The sequence below is a fragment of the Vipera berus genome, assembly GCF_964194415.1.
Source record: "Vipera berus genome assembly, chromosome: 2".
NCBI lineage: Eukaryota > Metazoa > Chordata > Lepidosauria > Squamata > Viperidae > Vipera > Vipera berus.
This window is the reverse complement of record NC_138203.1, coordinates 67,184,325-67,203,063: the sequence shown is the minus strand read 5'-3', so window position 1 is coordinate 67,203,063 and position 18,739 is coordinate 67,184,325.

The window sequence follows — 18,739 nt, the reverse complement described above, 5'->3', positions numbered from 1 at the left end:
ATAAAGTCTTTCTTGTAGTCAATAAAGAAGAAGTAAATACTATTTTAATACTCTTGAAATCTTTCCATCAGCATAGATTTGCAATATGGTCATGAGTGCCACAATCTCTTCTGAAGCTAGATTGAACATCTGGTAATTCACTTTCAATCTTAAGAAGGATCTTGCTAGCAACACTGCTATCATTTTAGCCATGGAATGAATACTGATCTTTCCCAATCTTGTGGTCATATGTTTGATTCCCAAATTTTGAGGCACACCACTGTGATGGATGTACAGGCCTTAGCACTTTCATGTGGCTGGTATCAACATCTGGGGGCTTGGTTTTTTTTTAGCAGTTTGTTTATTGCCCACTAAATGTCTTCCTGAAAAATGGCTAGTTCTATTTCTGTTTCATTTTTTATTTTTTTATCATCCCAAGGAAGCTGGGCCTCTTTGTTGCTGGCTACAGCTCCTTTATTTATTCTTGGCGTCTATTCTTTACTTCTTGTGAGTTAGACAGTTCTTTACCATGATTATTTTTGATGAAGCCTTTATGAGCAATAAATGGGGCTTGATTCCTTTTCAGAACCCAAGAAATCCTGGTTTAAGCTCAGTAGGTGACTTTGGGTCATTGATTGTAAGCCTATTTTAGCTCACAGCAGTTGTTGTGAGGGAAAAATGGGAGTAGGCAGAGCTAGGAACACCACCTTGAGCTCATGGATGACAGATGGGGTAGAAATCTAATACATAAATTGTAAATAGTAAGTAAAGGAAGAAACAAGAATAGTCAGATGTCTATGGAGATTCTCAGTCATACAGATTATAGTTACCCCAAAGATACTTTTTTATGAGGCAACTGGACTTTCTTGTTTTTCTTTGAAGACATTTTGGACAGAGAGGACTGCTGGTTTGAAAGATGGGTCAAAGAGGCTATCTATGTCAAAATTAAACAGCCCTTTCTCAGCAGAGGGGGAGGTATATGCAGCATCTATCTCCAGTCTACAACAGTTCCAAGAAGGCTCCACACACATTTGCATTACTCAGGTGACCCCAATGAGACAGATAAACCTTTAGGTGGCCACAATGACTCTCTAAAAGAATGCAAATGACCAGCTGTCTGCAAGGAGTATAAATCCTTCCATTGCCCACCATCCAGTCAGAGCTGAAGAAGCTTCTTGGATGAGAAGAAAAACATCTTCAAAGAAAAACAAGGAAATCCAGTTGCCTCGTGAAAAAGCATCTTTGGGACAAGAATAGTCAGAGCTGTTCTGTGGCCAAATCTAAACTTTTAACATCGCAGAAGTCTAGAGAAGGATTAGCAGTAGTCCATTAGACAAAGGCAAAGCATACCCAGTCAAACTAAAACCCTAGAGAAAAAGAATAAGCTCAAAAAGTGCCTCCCACACCAACATCCTCCCCCAGTCATTTCTACCTGTCCAATTTGGTCCAGCAGGTTGGGCTTGTTACAGGTCACATCAGCCAGAGAATGTTGGCTGGTGGGGACTAAGAGAAGTGCCCTCTCTGTCATAGCCTCTGCCCTGTGGAATATTGTCTATTCAGAAAATAGAATTATCCTGAACCTGTTGGCCTTTCATAAGGCCTTGAAGACCTGGTCAGGTGAAAGAAGTCAGCAGCCAGGATAGAGTTCCAAAGAACTACAAGTTCAATTCATGCTATCTATACATGAGAATCTGAACTACTGGTCAAGGCAAATTGGCTCCGAATAAGTCTGTCAAGGGGCGGGTGGGGCTGGACTTAAGTCTCATACAGGGGCAAATAGAGACCCCAAATTGATGTTACATTTGACCCCCCCCCTCAGGCTCAGCCTAGTTGTCCCCTACAGTTATGTGCCTGGCCCTGGACCCCCAAGTAATTGCTATGTTAACATCTATGGCAATAGTTTTATAAAGCAAACATATACATTTATTCCCCTTCATGGATTACTGCCTTGTCGTGGCGAAGGGGCTTGCGTAATTCAATGAAGCTATGAGCTATGCCGTGCAGGGCCACCCAAGACGGACAGGTCATAGCAGAGAGTTCTGACAAAACGTGATCCACTGGAGAAGGAAATGGCAACCCACTCCAGTATCTTTGCCATGAAAACCCTATGGACAGTACCAAAAGGCAAAACGATATGATGCTGGAAGATGAGCCCCTCAGGTCGGAAGGCGTCCAATATGCTACTGGGGAAGAGCAGAGGGCTAGTACTAGTAGTGCCAGAAAGAATGAAGCGACTGGGCCAAAGCCGAAAGGATGCTCAGCTGTGGATATGTCTGGTGGTGAAAGGAAAGTCCGATGCTGTAAAGATTTTTTCTCCATAGGAACCTGGAATGTAAGATCCATGAATCAAGGAAAGCTGGACGTGGTCAAACAAGAGATGACAAGACTAAACATTGACATCTTAGGTATCAGCGAACTAAAATGGACAGGAATGGGTGAATTTAATTCAGATGACCATCAGGTATACTACTGCGGGCAAGAATCCCTCAGAAGAAATGGAGTAGCCTTCATAGTCAATAAAAAAATAGGAAAAGCAATACTGGGATACAATCCTCAAAATGACAGAATGATCTCAGTTCGAATCCAAGGCAAACCATTCAATATCACAGTAGTCCAGGTCTATGCCCCAACCACCGGTGCTGAAGAGGATGAAATTGACCGGTTCTATGAAGCCCTACAGCACCTTATAGAACTAACACCCAGAAATGATGTCCTTATCATCATGGGGGATTGGAATGCTAAAGTAGGAAGCCAAAAGATAACTGGAATAACAGGCAAGTTTGGCCTTGGAGTACAAAATGAAGCAGGGCACAGGCTGATAGAATTTTGTCAAGAGAATACGATGGTCATAGCAAACACTCTTTTCCAACAACCCAAGAGACGGCTTTACACATGGACATCACCAGACGGTCAACACAGAAATCAGATTGACTATATGCTCTGCAGCCAAAGATGGAGAAGCTCTATACAGTCAGTAAAAACAAGACCAGGAGCTGACTGTGGCTCAGACCATGAGCTTCTTGTTGCAAAGTTTAGGCTTAAATTAAAGAAAGTAGGGAAAAGCACTAGGCCAGTCAGGTATGAATTAAATCATATCCCTGTTGAATATACAGTAGAGGTGACAAATAGATTTAAGGAATTAGATCTGATAGACAGAGTGCCTGAAGAACTATGGACAGAGGTTCGCAACATTGTACAACAGGTAGCAACCAAAACCATCCCAAAGAAAAAGAAATGCAAGAAAGCAAAATGGCTGTCTGAGGAAGCTTTGCAAATAGCTGAGGAAAGGAGGGAAGCGAAAGGCAAGGGAGAAAAAGAAAGATATGCCCAATTAAATGCAGAATTCCAAAGAATAGCTAGAAGAGATAAGAATGCCTTCTTAAATGAACAATGCAAAGAAATAGAAGAAAACAACAGACTAGGGAGGACCAGAGATCTTTTCAAGAAAATTGGAGAGATGAAAGGAACGTTTAATGCAAAAATGGGCATGACAAAGGACCAAAATGGCAGGGACCTAACAGAGGCAGAAGAGATTAAGAAGAGGTGGCAAAATTACACAGAAGAACTATACAAGAATGAGCTTAACGTCCCTGATAATCACAATGAGGTGGTCACTGACCTCGAGCCAGACATCCTAGAATGTGAAGTGAAGTGGGCCTTAGAAAAGCTGAGCAACAACAAAGCTAGTGGAGGTGACAGTATTCCAGCTGAGCTATTCAAAATCTTAAAAGACGATGCAGTAAAAGTGCTACACTCAATTTGCCAGCAAATTTGGAAAACTCAACAGTGGCCACAGGATTGGAAAAGATCAGTTTACATTCCAATTCCAAAGAAAGGCAGTGCCAAAGAATGTTCAAACTATCGCACCATTGCACTCATTTCTCATGCTAGTAAAGTTATGCTTAAAATTCTACAAGCTAGACTCCAGCAGTATGTGGATCGAGAACTACCAGAAGTACAGGCAGGATTTCGAAGAGGCAGAGGAACTAGAGATCAAATTGCTAACATACGCTGGATCATGGAGAAAGCTAGAGAGTTCCAGAAAAACATCTACTTCTGCTTCATTGATTATGCTAAAGCCTTTGATTGTGTGGATCATAACAAACTGTGGCAAGTCCTTAAAGAGATGGGCATACCAGACCATCTTATTTGTCTCTTGAGAAATCTATATGCGGGCCAAGAAGCAACAGTGAGAACTGGACACGGAACCACTGATTGGTTCAAAATTGGGAAAGGAGTCCGGCAAGGCTGTATACTGTCGCCTTGCCTATTTAACTTATATGCAGAGCACATCATGAGAAAGGCAGGGCTAGATGAATCAAAAGTTGGAATTAAGATTGCCGGAAGAAACATCAACAACCTAAGATATGCAGATGACACCACTCTAATGGCAGAAAGTGAAGAAGAACTAAAGAGCCTCTTGTTGCGGGTGAAGAAGGAGAGTGCAAAACTTGGGTTGAAACTAAACATTAAGAAAACCAAGATCATCCGGCCCTCTCAATTCCTGGCAAATAGATGGGGAAGAAATGGAGGTAGTGACAGATTTTATTTTCCTGGGCTCCAAGATCACTGCAGATGGGGACTGTAGCCAAGAAATTAAAAGACGCTTGCTCCTTGGGAGGAAAGCCATGGCAAATCTAGACAGCACACTAAAAAGCAGAGACATCACCCTGTCAACAAAAGTGCGTATAGTCAAGGCTATGGTCTTCCCAGTTGCAATGTATGGCAGTGAAAGCTGGACCATAAGAAAGGCTGAGCGCCAAAGAATTGAAGCCTTTGAACTATGGTGCTGGAGAAGACTCCTGCGAGTCCCTTGGACTGCAAGACGATCAAACCGGTCAGTCCTAGAGGAGATCAACCCTGACTGCTCTTTAGAAGGCCAGATCCTGAAGCTAAAACTCAAATACTTTGGCCACCTAATGAGAAGGAAGGACTCACTGGAGAAGAGCCTAATGCTGGGAAAGATTGAGGGCAAGAGAAGAAGGGGACGACAGAGAATGAGGTGGCTGGATGGAGTCATTGAAGCAGTAGGCGTGAGCTTAGATGGACTCCAGAAGATGGTAGAAGACAGGAAGGCCTGGAGGAACATTGTCCATAGGGTCGCGATGGGTCGGACACGACTTCGCAACTAACAACAACAAAATACATTTATTAGTGTTTTTGTTTTATGTTTTTATGATGTATGCTGCCCAGAGTTACTTGTTGTGACGGACGGCTATAGAAATCAACCAATCAAATAAATAGATAAATAAATAAATTTCTTCTGTATCCTTCCCACCTTCCCAAATCTGGTGTCTTAAAGAGGATTAAACTGGGTGTGGGGACAGCGAGGGACATAGACCCATGACAACAGCACTTGGGCTCCTCAGTTGTGGGTCCCAAGAGTGAAACCCAGTACTGGCAGCTTTTCTAGTACTGCCACCAATCTGAAGGCTGTCACAGTTGTCCCTCAGAATCTGTGGCTGAAGGTTGGGCTATATGGACTGCAAACTTCCAAGGGCCACTAGAGGGCTGCAGAAAAAATAAGAAATCTTTTTTTTCTTTGTCTCCTTCTAGTGGTTGCTTGGGCTTTTGCAGGTCAAGTAAGGAAAGTGGTTGATTCATTCCAGCTCATGATGTAGCCGTCTTATTCTGTGCAACATTTATTAAGACGATAAGGAGAAATACCCCTGCTGTACAGGACGTCGTAATGCTACAGAGAGTAATAATCCTACTGTGACTTTCCTGACACCAACATAGAATGTTTACAAGTACAGTCTACTGTCACTTTAGCCAGCTTTGTTTCCAAGTGATAGAATTAATAAACTTCAACTGAAACACAGAGGCTGATAGCAAGAGGGTAGACACAGTTGACCTAATTAAATGCAGATTCTTTTGCAATCAAGGCAGGCCAAATTAACTGAGGAGAGTCAGTTCAGCTTGTGTTTGTGAAGTGCAGTAGGCTTTTCTTAAAGACATGTTTCCCCAGGGAATGCAACAGTTCTGACCTCTGGCAGGAAGGCAAGTATGTGTAAAAGTGGTAGTAGAATTTTATGGAGGTATGATTAAAATAGGATAAAAGTGATCACATCACATCATTATGTTGTAAAGTTGCTTTCGTTTAATCTTTGCTTTGCCTTTCACTAAATTTGGAAAGAATATCATTGCTGAACTTAGTTCAGAAGCTTTAATGTTAAAAATGAATTTGTTGGTGCTTCCAGGGACTTTTTTTTAACCTGGTTCATATACTATGATTATTTGACTGCAGTGTTCTCACTGAATTATTAGAAGGATCAAAAAATAAATAAATCCAGAATATCTGGATCTACCAGTATAGGCAGATGAAGGAGGACAGGGCTGCTGTTCCACCTATCACCAAAAATCATAATCAAATATATCAGTAGGAATCTATTCCTACTGATTTTTGCCAACAAATCAGGCTGCAAATTCCCTGGCCGATGTTGACTAAGGAAGTGCACATTTAAAATCCAGTTTTGCTATAGTATATCATAAAATCGTCAGGTGCAATCTGCTGAATCTCTCTTTATGGCTAGTGCTTAACAATGCGCTTTGGAAGTTTGTTATTTGAGAATAAAGGCAAAAAAGTTCTAAAAATTCTGAAAGTTCCACCCACCAATCAAAAACCCACATTTGGGAAGTTTAGAAGCATCATCATGGCCTCTTCTACCATATAAATGTTTTGGTTTTGTATATACAAATATTGTATGTTAAAATATTTAAATGTTACTTTTAAAATGTAAATGTTTGAATTACATTAATTAAAATTAAATTTTCATCTCAATATTTAGATGTTATAGTCATGTTTTTTCTTGTTATTGTTATGGTTTGTCGCACAGTCAGCCTGATGTTTAGACTGGATTCAGGAGTTTTATCCTCTTATCAAGTCCTTCCTAACAACCTGGGATAGGCAGATGTTGTTGTTGTTGTTGTTATTAATCATCATCATCATCATCATCATCATCATCATCATCATCATCATCATCATCATCATCATCATCATCATCACCGCGCAGCCAGCCAGACGTTCAGACTAGATTTGGCATTTTATTCGCCTATCAAGTCCCTCCAAGGACCTGGGATAGGCAGATGTGGATGTTTGATGGTGTTACAGGTATCATTAAGGGATATAAGATGTTTTAAGTAAAGCTGCCTTTTGCAATTGACTGACAGTAAATTTGTCAATGGTGATGGTGTTCAAGTGATGTTCCAGTTGCACCCAAGGTGCCTATTACTATTGGTACTACCCTTTGCTTTCTTTTGCAACTATCATTGTATTTCTATTTGCAGGTCTTTGTATTTTGTTATCTTCTCCAGTTCTTTCTCTTCTATTTTGCTGTGTCCAGGTACTGCCGCATCCACTATCCACACTTTTTTTTTATCCAGACATTATTATTATTATCATTTCAGTTCCAGTTTGGATTAATGCTGACATGTTAACTGATTCACTACAGAGATTCTAAGAATGACAAAGGAAACATATTCACACCACTTGATTTTATTAACTTTTCAAAGCATCAGAATTTGTCTTTCTCTAAATCAGAAAACTGGACTACAGTTTAATATTTTGCCTATAGCTCATGTGCATAATGAGAGGCTGCACGTTGTGCATGGACCTCAGAAGACTTAAGTACAGTCCTGGGAAGGCTGAAAAAATGGTTATCAAATTGTTATGTTCAATACATGACTATATGATGGTACAATTCGTACATAACTGATACTAAGATGCACAATAGCTGAAGCAGAATCCATTTTCCTTAAATGGAAATGACATGAACTCAGATATAGTTTATGACTGCTTACAATCCCTATTTTCTGGAGCATGGCTTTCACTCCAAAGTCAAATGCTCCCCTTGGTCCAGAAAAGGCTGTATACTCTTGGTCTGTAATCATTCTTAGCACCTCCTATGTTTTCAACAAGAGTATTTCCAACATTTTCTGTATGTTCCCAGCACTAAACACTGGCTCTTTCTTAAGACTGAAAGCTACCTGTCACTTTATGTTCAATAAATAAATAAAATAAACCCTGAATTTTGCAGGTGAGTTCTGTTTCACGCCCTCTTCGCTTTGTGGCTGTAAATTGAGTGTGCAAGCTAATCACCTCATGCTGAATTTTAAAGGAAGTGAGAAAGAACTTTTCTGTGACAGCCCATTCACACATGCAAGCCCTCAAACATGTTTCAGTCATCAGAATTGGAACAGGATTGTGGGAAATAGCTAAAGGTTTTCTTTTACAAGAAGCACAAAGGCAGCAACAGTCAAACAATTGCTTGGATTTGTAAACATCACAGTTTCCTTTGCTTGCAATAACGGGCAATTACTTATCTTCCTAGTTTGGCAAACTTCTTTGCAAGTAGCATAGCTCCTCCTAATAGGAAGTTATATAAACCTGTCACTTAAGTTTTGCAACCCAAAGATTAGAGTCTGGAAATGAATGCTGAAACTGTATGCATCTGTGTATATTTGCAGGTATAAATTATTAAACAAATTCTTTGCAAAGACAGTTCCCACCTAACCTACTTTGCGTCTCACAGGCTCATATGTCATTTTGCGAGTTGTGAATAGCATGAGCTTTCAGCCTTCACCACTCTTCCAAGCAAATTGAAGTGCTTTAGCACATCTTCCTCTATGCATTCTCTTTGTGTTTAGCATAGTGGCTCCTCTTTGTTCCAAACTAGAGTGTTGTAAGAGTCAAGAGCTCATCTGTCATGTTCTACAGATAATCTCAAAAACACCTTAGCAAACAAGGTTTGAACCTCCAGGCAGTTTATGTTCATGAAAACCTCCTTCATATAGAGGTCACGGAGGAGTAAGAGGAACTCATATAATAAAATATTCCATGTACATTACAACAAGGGCCTGGTGTCGTCATTTTTAACACCTAGGCTATTCAGTCTGGAAAGTGTTCCTTTTGTCTTTTGCTTTATTGCGTATTGCCAGGAAGGACCTAAAGAAAGATTGCATTTTATTTTTTTTGTAGACTTCAAGTGTAAATACAAATATGAGATTAGAGCTATCATCATTCTTTTTTACTGAAGTGGCACAACTTAATTAGCCACTAGAGGCACATACCTGTGTGCTAAAGAGACATAAATGCTTCGGTAATAAAACATGGGCCTTGTTAAATAAAGATGCTCCACCCCCACAAGAAATGTTTTGCAACGTGCTTATCCCCAAAAGATAACAATGGAAATACATGCTCAGTCACATGGTAGCCATGAGTGATTTGATTCAGTAACAGATGCAGAACACAGAACTGGAGAAAGTTTATTTTTACGGAAATCATTTCTCTTTCAATCCCCATTCCTTCTTTTAGCTCATGGAGGATGCTTTCCCAATTCAACCCTCCATTCATTCTGAAACCATGCTTTGACTTCTGCATCACTGTACATCAGGGGACCTCTGCGTCTCTAATTCGGAGATGGTTGCCTAGCTGTTGCATTTATACTTTTGCAAATGTTAACTTTCTGGCTAGAGGGCGCTCAAACAACAAAGCCTCCCATCAGGAAGTCAGATCAACAAATCAGGATGAAGGACACATATCTCCACATAATGTGTAGTTGAGGTTTAGGACGTGTGCACATCTGCAAGCATCTGCAGTGTACGTTTACCCATCAACCCCTTTGTGCAACATAGATGTGCATTGATGCCTATGTGAAATTGCAGACAAGTCTAAATCAAGCTTAAATGATCATCAGCATCCACTGACTGTGGTTGCACCTGCATAACTCATTTATTGTTTGTCCACTTAATATATGTCGGTGGGAAACTGGTGGATTGCAAAACATTCCCAGCTATCTTCATGTTCAAAAAGGGCTTTGGCCTCCACAGGCATTTCCACAGATGCTTTGAGGAAACTAAAATAACAGATGGCAATGATCCGATGCCCGCTAGAAACAAAACCCAAGTATCCTAGGCAGGCAGGGTGGCAGAAAGCAATTTCACCCATTTGTTTTCTGGTTTGTGATGGTTCACACCCCAAGGCCATAGTTTTGTGGCACCATGGGTAACACCCCTCAAAAGAGCTCACTGGCATAGCTGTAGATCAGGGGTCATCAAACTTGGCAACTTTGAGACTTGTGGACTTCAATTCACAGAATTCACTTCACATCCTGGCTAAGGAATTCTGGGAGTTGAAGTCCACAAGTCTTAAAGTTGCCAGGTTTGGAGATCCATGCTTTAAATGCACAGAATAATTACTTCCTCATGAATTTTGATACTGAATTGGTCTCTAACTTTTCATTGGCTACAAGATGTTCATTAGTGTGCCTTCTCCAGCACCTTTTACTCACATCATGTAGTATCATTATCATTTTGTCTCCTTTTTTGTCTTTTGGATCAATAGATTAAGAAGACAGAGAGGTATGTAGGGAAAGTCAGCCTATAGGAAGAGGGGAAGCTTTTTATGATTATGGGAATTAATGAGCCAGAATTGCAAATACCAAAAAAATTACTTTGCACGATCCCCTTCCTCCCCAAATTCCCTCCCTTACAATCAATCTTCCACTCCAATGCTTTCTCTTTCTAGCATTGCCCAAAAAATTAACTGCATTTCCAGATATCTGTTTATTAAATTGATACACTATCAGCATCAATCAGCCCTTTGCAAATATTGTCACATAAAATGAACAAAAGCAATAAAACAATGATACATAAGCAGCTGTTAGAACCGTGGCACTAGCCCAATTATTCATAAAAAGTAATTGGGTTTCTAATGTTTTAGGGAAGAGTTTTTTTCCACAGGTTGGTAGCTACAATAAAAACACTGTTTGGCCTTCCATTCCCCTCATCCAAGATTGTGGGGTATTCTAAAAATCTAACAATTCTTAGAAAGAATCAGAGGTAGAGCTTTAAAATGAAACTTGTAAAGCTAAAACCAGTACAGGTAGTCCTTATGACCATAATTGAGCCCAAAATTTCTGTGGCTAAATGAGACATTTGTTAAATGATTTTTGCCCCGTTTTACGACTTTTCTTGCCACAGTTGTTAAATGAATCATTGTAGCTGTTAAGTTAGTGTCATGATTGTTATGTGAATCTGGTTTCTCCATTGATTTTGCTTGTCAGAGGGTCACAAAAGGTCATCGCATGACCCCGGGACACTGCAACCATTATAAATATGAGTCAGTTACCAAGTATCTTGAGATTTGATCACATAACTGTGGGGATGCTGCAATGGTGATAAGTGTGAAAAAGGGTCATATGTCCCTTTTCTTTGTGCCATTATATCTGCTGGTCACTGAACCAATGGGTGTAAGTCAAGTACTACCTGTATCTTGAATTGAATCTGGAAGCCTATTGGGACCCAGTACAATAGCAACAACACTGGAAATAGGTTGCTATTGTGGCTAAATCCACCAGCATGTGGACTGTTGCCTCCTATACCAATTTCAGTTTCTGAATGGTCTTCAAAGACAGTCCTGTGAAGGGCTCACACAATAATACCTTCTGTTGATGATAAGGATTTGAATCCAGATCACCAGTAATTTTCACTCCAAATATGGCTATAATTGGTACAGCAGCTTCTAAGTCCATCAGTAGTTACAACTCCAGGGAAACTTCCAAATTGAGATTCTACTCCTTCAGGCTACTGGAACGCCACTCCGAGTTAAAATTGAAGCATACAGTGAAAGATACTCAGTATTTTCCTGTGGAGAAAGAAAGAACTGGGAAAAAAGGCAGTCAGTTCACATATTTGGCGACCATTAAGATTCATCAGTACAGTATTAGTGACTGATCTTTCACTTACAGCATTTCTTTTAATACCAAAGTCACACAGACAGGGAACTCCTGGTATTCATGGTTACAAAATAGAAGATTTAATCTCAACGGGGGAAATACTAGATGATTGTGTATTTTTATTTGAGGTATAGAATCTGGAGATATATATAATTATAGATTTCTAATATTTGGTAATTAAAGGTTACTCAGCCTGGGATGTACGAGAAAAAGAAATTAGGGGTAGTATTACACTCCCCGGTCCTGTCTAATGTTGTTGTTCTTGTTTTTTTGGTGTCTAGGATGGCTTGGTGTTTTTCTATTTGATGCACCTTTTAGTACTTTGTAATAATGTTCTTGTTTTTTTTATTTAAAATTTGTTTAATAAAAATATTTAAAAAAAAAGTTTTATTTATGTGTGAATTTAGATTTCTATGAATTCCACAATATGTAGCCCCAAACAGAACATGCAAGCAAGGAAGCAAGATTCATAGTCTCATTAATCAGATTTAAATTTAAATTCAAGAGGAAGAAGTTAGATTACAGAAAGTTGGGGGGAAAAGTGGACCCTGGTTTTCATATATTAGTGAGTACTGTACATTAAAGGAAGGTCTCTGATCTTCTTTCTTACAATTTCCCTAAAAGACACCTCAAATAGAGAGACATTGTTTCTCATCTATTGTGATTTGTGTACCTCTCTTTTCTTTCCTAGTCTCCCAGGATTCTTTTACTGTATACATTATTTGTTATACAGTCCTTTGAGCGATAAATTTAAATTAAGATTTAGCTAAGCTGCTAACCCAAGCTTTAGGCCCATCTCCATCCTGATGCTTTTCCAATACACTCGGAAACAAGAGTCGCCTTGTGGCCAGATGGGTGGCAAATAAATTTGATAAATAAATTTTAAAACTCTGCCAACCAGCCAGCCAGTCAGTGCCCACTGTAGTTCGCCTGACGGGGATTGGAAGTTGGAAGAAGCAACAACAGTTTGTTAAGTACTCACGAAAACAAACCCCTTGCTAGAGTATCTAGTTTGAGTCTTTCAAAATATTTCCTGGGGGGTGGGGGGGAAGGAAATCTGCCTATTTACAAAATAGATGCAGTAAAGGATATCTTCTCCTAGAAGTTATTCCCTTATTATTCAGGTTGAATTTCTGCTGTCTTTCCAGACAAATGAACATATTTTCAAACAAAGCGCTTGGTTGCAACCACCAATCATTGGGACATTTTTCAAAATAAATGTGATGCTAGAAACCAACAGTTTGCTATACAGCAGGTATGTCCAACCTGTAGCCCACAGGCTGCATTTGTTCCTGGACAGCTAGTAAGATGGCCCCACAAGATCATAAAATAAATAATTATTAAATAAAGAAGGAAGGAAGGAAGGAAGGAAGGAAGGAAGGAAGGAAGGAAGGAAGGAAGGAAGGAAGGAACATATATACATTTAACTACATTATATATTTTACATGCGGCCCAAGACAATTCCTCTTCACTAATGCAGCCCAGGCAAGCCAAAAAGGTTGAATACCTATTGGTATGCTTTATAGTATATCTAGGGCTCAGTGGGTTAGGACGCTGAGCTTGTTGATCAGATGGTCGGCAGTTTGGCGGGTTGAATCCCGAGTGCCGCATAACGACCCAGCTTTTGCCAACCTAGCAGTTCGAAAGCACGTAAAAAATGCAAGTAGAAAAATAGGGACCCCCTACAGTGGGAAGGTAACAGTGTTCCATGTGCCTTTGGCATCTAGTCATGCCGGCCACATGACCATGGAGACATCCTCGGACAAGCGCTGGCTCTTCGGCTTGGAAACGGAGATGAGCACCGGCCCCTAGAGTTGGAAACAACTAGCACGTATGTGCGGGGGAACCTTTACCTTTTATAGTATATCTGGTGTGTGTGTTGGTGTGTGTGTGTGTGTGTGTGTGTGTGTGTGTGAGAGAGAGAGAGAGAGAGAGAGAGAGAGAGAGAAAGTAGGTGGGTGAGGAAGTAAAGTAGATCCCAAGGAGAGCCACTATGGGCATCAGAGTTCCCGGGCATGATATTTGGGATTCCACTCAACTCGTTCTGTTTCAATAAGCTAAGTACATATTGGGTTTATTAATCTAAAAGCATCAAGTAAATAGTCTGATGGGATGGGAATTTAAATAAAGAAAGGGAAGACAAAGAAGCTAACTCAAACAAATTGGAAACTGTTTGCAGAAGGGCATCCTCTTGCAAACTTGCCCTTTATTCTAGAAACCACAGGGACAACATCTTTTTTTAAAAAACAAAAAACAGTTATTTTCCCAGAATCTTCATATGAGGAACAGTTTCTGCAGTTAAGAAATATTTAGCACATAAACTTTGCCTCCTGGCTTGTTTTGTTTAGTTAAATAATCCATGCAAAATAAAATTTCTTTCTCTTTTTTTCCCTTTCCTTTTTTGTTTTGTTTTTGTTTTTCAAAAAAGCCCTGTTCTATTCTGTTTTGGTTTATGGGGTTCTGTTGTCATTTCTTCCTAAAGTGCTGTTTCCTCACATTTGCATCTACCAGCCTTTTTAATGTGATATTCCATTTAAACGGCCTTTTAATTGTATGTGCTGCCTTGCAAGAAAATGACTGATGTACTCACGCTAATTAGGGCTCCAGTCAGCAGCCTCTGCCAGCTGGAAACTGAGAAACAAGCGTAAATTATTCTGTCATCAATCAGCTCGAAAATGTTTGAATCACTAATTAGTTTGCAATTTGGGTGACAGTTTATCTGACGCAGGCAGTGTCAGAAACTTCAGATCTGAGATGAATAATTTGCCAGCAACAAGCGCGCCTTCCCAGCTTTTAAATACATGAAGGTTTAGCTGCACGTTGAAAGGTGCCTCTGCAGTCTTCATTAGCTTCCAACTGGGACTATGTAAATCAGGAATCAGTATGAGGCACTTCACTCTGTGGTGGCTTAGCAGATGAGCTTTCCTCTTTCATTTCTTTTTTTTTTCCTTCCTTTGGAGAAGGAGAAGCAGTTTCTTTTCTAGTTTTTCCTTTTTTTTAAAAAAAATTAATAATTCATACACTGATAGACAAGAATGTTTGGAGCTTTAATGGTTTTATGGGGGAAAAAAAAGCCGTGTGATTTTTTTCCTCTCTCCCTCCTTTTTAGAGGTAATCACCCTCTCTTTTTTTTTAACATGAAAATTAGTTGCACCGCATCTTGCTGCTTTCCATGATTTATCCTCTCTCCACTAATGTGGCGAGAATGCTAAGCAGGAAGTGATTAGCCCTTGTCCTTTGAAGCGCGGATTGTTATTGGGGCTTTATTAAAAGGCAGGCTTGTGTTTCGGGTGGAGGATGAATCATGGGAAACATGCAAGCGTTATTGCTTAGAGGGATTTGTCTGCTTTGGGCTTGGCCAAGAGCAGGGGGGGGGGATTCACTCAGGGCAGGACCTGCCTCTAAGACTCCTGTTTTCACAAGAACAGGCAGAGTCACTGAGTGTTTACACTTCTGCAAATAGCAATAGCACTTAGATATATCTACTGCCTAATAGTGCTTTACAGCCCTCTCTAAGGGGTTTACAGAGTCAGCATGTTGCCCCCCAACAATCTGGGCCCTCATTTTACCCACCTGGGAAGAATGGAAGGCTGTGTCAATCTTGAACCGGTGAGAATCGAACTGCTGGCAGTGAGCTATGAATTAGCCTGCAATACTGCATTCTAACCACTGTGCCACAAAGGCTCCTCTTTACGTATTAGGTATAATATGATACCTGCCTTGCAACAACTACAGGTAGTCCTCATCTTAGCTCAAATGTTTGGTTGCTAAGCAAGACAGTTGTTAAGTGAGTTTTGCCCCATTTTACATCCTTTCTTGCCACAGTTGTTAAGTGAATCACTGCAGATGTTAAGTTAGTAACATGGTTGTTAAGTAAGTCTGGCTTCCCCACTGACTTTGCTTGTCACAAAAGTCACAAGGTCACAAAAGCTGATCATGTGACCCCGGGACACTGCAACTGTCATAAATACGAGTCAGTTGCCAAGGGTCCAGATTTTCATCACATGATCATGGGAATGCTGCAGTGGTGGTAAGGGTGAAAAATAACACTTTATTCAGTGCCGTTGTAACTTCAAATGGTCACTAAGCAAATGATTATAAGTCAAGCACTACCTGTAGTCACATTAACTCTAGTTTCCAAACCTCATGGCTTGAAACACCTGTCTCAGTTTTGGGGACTTTCTTAAATGTTTTTTTCTGTTTCTCTTACCAGCTGTATCACTTGGGCCACAAAAAGTTCTAGAAACCTCAACAGTGCCTATCTTTTGGTTTTTGGTAAAGGTGATGGCAAGATGTTAATATTTTGGTTAGTCTAAGAAACCTTTTGCCCAGTTGCAGATTTGGTGTGTCTTTGTTTTTAATGGTATCGGTGTCCTCAGTTAGAAATTGCTTTCTACTCATAGGCCTTGAAGCACTAGCTATAAGATCCTAACTTCCCAACTGTGTTCCTAGAGACTCATTAGAAGCATAATTAATTAACAACCAATGGGTTGTTTTGCTAAGACTGTCAGGTTTTGAACAGTAGCAGTAATATGGAGTCTGGCGAGAAATTCATTTGCCTAGACAAGTGAAGATAGCTTCTCCTTCCAGGATTTTATAAGAGTCATTAACTGTTTTAAAGGACAAAGGGGCTCACAATGTTAACCAGACTTGCATAGGCCAAAAGAATTTCAGCAACACCTTCTTTAAAACAGATATTGTGGCCAAAGCTCCCTCTGATCATTGAAACATCATCCAGACTGGATTGCCTTTCTTTCATCTTTTTCCCTTTGTTCATTTCAGTGAATTGCTCTTCATTCATTCACTCATTCATTCTCTGTCTCTCTGTTCTAATATTATTATTACCAGAGTCATTTCCTCTCTTTAGGCCAGCTCACACATTATTTGATCATTTTCACTGAATTACATGACCTTTAGTAATTCTCAGCAAAGGTGTGCATGGCCTTCACTGAAATGCAGTTAAAGAGCCATGGTGATGCAGTGGTTAGAATGCAGTACTGCAGGCTAACTCACTGCTCGCTCCAAGAGTTCGATCCTAACAAGGCTCAAAGTTGTCTCAGCCTTCCATCCTTCCAAGTTCAGTAAAATGAGGAATCAGATTGTTGGGGGACAATATGCTGACTCCATAAACTGCTTAGAAAAGGCTGTAAAGCATGTGAATGGTATATAAGTCTAAGTACTATTGCTATTGCTAACTGATATTAGCAAAGGCAGCTTGTGAGAAGGGCAACTGGAGATATGAAGACAATACCTATGGAGTGATGGTCTTGGGAAAGTACAACTAATACACTGATCAGTAAGACTGCTAGCTTTGTGCCACTTAAGTCTGTGTCTATTTAGATAGCAAATTTGGTCAACCAGGCACTGCTGGCATGCCAGCTGATGTCCTAAGGCCTTTATGACACTGAAGTTGACGGTCACCATAACTGTGATCTCTGAAAACAGGACAAGTTATAAATACTACTACTCAAATACCATCTAATATGGTTGTTTCACGCACCATCCAGTTGACCATTATTTATTTGTGGTTATTTTTGCTCAGTTCCAGTAAATGTTTCAAGCCCTGTATATGACACATACTGGTATCAAAGTTTTAATCTGAGTGATATTCTTTCGTGTGCATATTCCAGCCGGCATTGATAGGTGAAAATGCATTTGTGGATAATCAGTCTTTTATCTTTGCAATTGATCCATGATCCATTCTTTAGTTAATTTGTTAAGTTATTTTCCTATCTCTTACGGAAAAGGGATGATTTGCTAATTTTATATAGCTATATCCTTTTTGATTTTTATATGAGAGTCCCTCCTGAGTGTGCTACAGATATGATTTGTAAAAATCTAGATCAGCAGTAGATGGCAGCAAAGAGCTTTCTATGTCACATTGCTATCCCTTAGTAGTAACCTGATTGTTTACAGACCAGATCTCATTGCCCTGCTTTTGAATCTGAAGTGTTATGGGCCAACCAAAGAAACAAAGCCATATGTTATATTAATTATGTGATGTGCAGCTGCCTCTCTTATGTTTTTTTACAGTACTGTAGAAGAAGCACAAGGAATCCCAGACTAGTTTGGAGTGAACTAATTAAAGAAGTTGCTAAAACCAAATACCGGTATATAATTGGCCGAGCACCTGCAAGTCTCAACAACTCCAGAATTTAATTTTATCCTTTAGTTCATGGGTTTCCATTTGACTATAAGGTGGGGAGTGATAACAACAGCCCCATATATATTTGCTCCTGTGCTCACTTGTTCACTTTACTGATACCTTGGCAAAATTCATTTCCAAAAACATTCTTGAAGTTAAAGAAATACAGCAGGCCTAAGTAAATATTTGTGAGATACCCTGATGTTCTCTTTTGCTGTTATGCTTTTAAAATGTGCCAGATGTTCAAGTGGCAGAAATGCTAAATGACTTTTCCCTTTTCAGAAAATATAAACTGCTAGTTCAAATTTACAAAATAATGTCCACAGAAGTATCACTTTTTCTTTTGATTGTTCAGGAAGAGATGTCTTTATTCTAGAGCAGAAGAAGCCATGATTTCCCTTAGCAGCCTTGTAGATTGAGAAAAAGTTTAAATATGAACCTAAGCCAAATAATTTGTTTGATTTTGGCTCCAAGTATAATATGGATCCAGTCACTGTGGTTTATTATCTATATTTTATGTCTTGTAAAGCATAAGTCTTTAAATGTAAATTTATTCGTGCATACAACATGAATATAGCAATAGCAATAACACTTAGACTTATACACTGCTTTATAGTGCTTTAGAGCCCTTCTCTAAACAGTTTAGATTCAGCATATTGCACCTAACAATCTGGGGCCTCATTTTACCAACCTCAGAAGGATGGAAAGCTGAGTCATTACTGCGTTGTAACCACTGTGCCACCACAGAAAACAAACCGATAAAAAAATAGTAGTGTTTTGTTTTAGTTTGAGGAAAGGTTGCAAGAACAGTGAAGAATAGAAGTGTGAAAAGATGGGCAGCGGTTTCACAAATTTTTATTTGGTTATGTCAGAAATGGCC